Genomic DNA, 2522 nt, shown 5'->3' with positions numbered 1-2522 from the left:
AAGGGGGTGACCCAGTCCAAGCTGGGCGCGGGGTCTGGTGAGGAGCCGCGGGTCCGACCACGACGAGTTCAGCTTCCAGCTCTGCTACAGGATCCTGAGAGAGGAGTAAGCTCTCTGGTTAGGTAGATAGGGCGAGGAGTCCACGGAATGGAGGGGAGGAGACAGATGGAGTCAGGATAGTCAGGCCTTTCGTAAAAATCATTCACTGCTCTCATCAGAAATCACGTATCAGCTCTTGGTACTTGTACACAAAGCTGCTCGCAGCCTGCTTGAGATAATGACTAAAAGTAGCATTGTTCATGTCATTGCTACATTCCGAATGAAGAGAGTGGCCTCCCTTGGTCTGGAGAGCAGCAGAGCAAGGACCTTGAACCATGTACTCTTTCATCTTTCAAACAGTTTATGACCATTGCTGACTGTAGTCCTGAGCACACTGTCCAACTCAAGGACAGTGGTTAGTTTAAGACTCCCTGCTGACACAACACCTGCACTGGTGGCTTCTTTTTATATAAGATGTTTCCCCCCCCCATCCCCATCTCCTTAGACAAAATCAGTTTTCGCATTGTTTTTTTCCTTATAAGGGCCCATGTAACTGGGCCTTTTGACCTCCTGGGGGTAACCCATTTGGACTCTCATACCTCTACCCTCTTTGTCCTTGTTTCTAATTCTTCATGAACATCTTGAGCACTGGACAAATACCTGACCAGGTGTTGGGTCTGAACACCTAGCACTTGTTTTACGGATGTTACTCTGTATCTCATTAACTTTACCCATCTGTAATACAAGCCTATTTCCAGTACTAGTGGCATGCCCCAGTTTCCCAGTGAAATAACTGTGGATTCTTTGCAGAGTGCTCCTGTGGCAGCTGTGTTTATGGGCTGTCTTGGTGTCTTAAAGTGAATGAAGCTTCTAGTCCCCTCCTATATTTGTGTGGCCTGCTTAACACTCCTGGGTAAGTGTTTCGTTTGTTATTTTTTTCCTTCTCTCTCTCTTATTATTATTATTATTATTTTTGTGGAGAGCAAGTGCTTTCTTGAAAGAGACAGAAATGGGTGGGGCTGGGGAGAGGAAGGAGAAATCACCCCACTGGGGAATGGCTGTGCCATAGTCCCTTTTCTTCCATTTCCCTTTTGGAATTTTGGACACACACAAACGGGCTCCCAGTTGTAATTTCCAAGCCACTGGATCTGGGAATCGAACCATGAAATCTGCCATGTGGGAATTAGCCACCTTAACCACAATGCTACTGACTGGCCCAGTCCTGGATGAATTTAAAGAATTTTATAGGCCACCAGGTGGTTTGGTGATTAATGATCTGGGCTTCCACTGTTCAAGTCCTGTACCTCATGGCCTGAAAATCATGCTGCAAATGGTTCATACATGCCCCAAATCCCAGGAGGATAATGGAGGAGAAGGGATTTTTGGCATGGCCATCCCCCATGGGGGAGGGGGTGATTTCACACTTTGTTTCTCTCTCTCTCCCTTGCTACCTGTGTCCCTTCAGTGAGCACATTCACCCTATGACAAAATCCTAAGGGGAAAAAAAGAATTTTATATAAGTTCAAATTCAGAATCTAGGAACAGTGGTTTCTCTTAGGGAGTTTAGGCTACTGAATAATGGTACCATTTTCTTTGGAATGAAATAAGTTTTACAAAGTTAGAAAGAGGCCACTATACTGATAGGGATGCTACCTGAAAGAACTCCCCTAAGACCTAAACCCTGTATTAGTGCCTCATAGCAGAGGCAAGAGTGGCTGGGAAAGGAAATGATTTTATTTTTCTGTAACTTAAGTAATTATTTTTTTTCTTTTTTCTCACTTTTTTTTATTTTAATTTTTTATATACATTCAATCTCATTATTTAGCTTACAACATGAACATTTTAATATGTGAAATTTCTCCCCAGTCCAGTTGATCAGAATATCTTCCACCAATAACACCACACCTCCCCATCCCATCAATGCTCTGTCTCCGTATCCCTCCTCCAAATGTTCTTCCTAAGGTCCCTCTTCCCCACACACCCCACTTCTGGCACTAACCCCCATCTCTCGTGTTTGTACAACCTTAGGTCAATCAGTTTCAGTTGTAGAGTGCAGACACTTGGTATCTATTAAGTGGGGACATACAGTGTCTCTCCTTCATAACCTGGCTTGCTTCACTCAGCAGTAAATCTTCCATATTCTTCCACTTTTTGTCAAAAGCCAGGGTTTTTGTTTTTTTTGTTTTTTTTTTATGTTTGAATAGTATTCCATAGAGTATATGTGCCACAGTTTCTCAATCCATTCATCTGTTTCGGGGGCATTTGGGTTGGTTCCATGTCTTAGCAATCGTGAATAGTGCCGCAATAAACATCGATGTGCAAGCCCTTTTCCAATTAAGAATTCTTCTGTCCTTTGGGTAGATACCAAGGAGTGGGATTGCTGGGTCATATGGTATTTCTATTTGTAGATTTTTGAGGAATCTCCAAATTATTCTCCACAGTGGCTGGACCAATTTACATTCCCACCAGCAGTGTAAAAGAGT

At 43.4% G+C, this 2522-nt stretch overlaps 1 long non-coding RNA gene and 1 pseudogene across 2 annotated transcripts in view; one reads left to right on the top strand and one right to left on the bottom strand.

Annotated features, from left to right (window-relative positions):
• Positions 1–376, bottom strand: part of LOC102502919 (serine/arginine-rich splicing factor 11-like) — a 32771-nt pseudogene extending 32395 nt beyond the window's left edge.
• Positions 377–854: 478 nt separating this feature from the next.
• LOC106733268 (uncharacterized) overlaps positions 855–2522 on the top strand; it is an 11684-nt gene continuing 10016 nt past the window's right edge. For both annotated transcript variants that reach the window (XR_003547017.1, XR_001369415.2), the window contains exon 1: positions 855–952. This is a non-coding gene — a long non-coding RNA (uncharacterized LOC106733268). The remainder of the gene's footprint in view (positions 953–2522) is intronic.

This window comes from Tupaia chinensis, unplaced genomic scaffold (genome assembly GCF_000334495.1).
Source record: "Tupaia chinensis unplaced genomic scaffold, TupChi_1.0 Scaffold142285_1, whole genome shotgun sequence".
NCBI lineage: Eukaryota > Metazoa > Chordata > Mammalia > Scandentia > Tupaiidae > Tupaia > Tupaia belangeri.
This window is presented reverse-complemented; position numbering and strand designations above follow the sequence as displayed.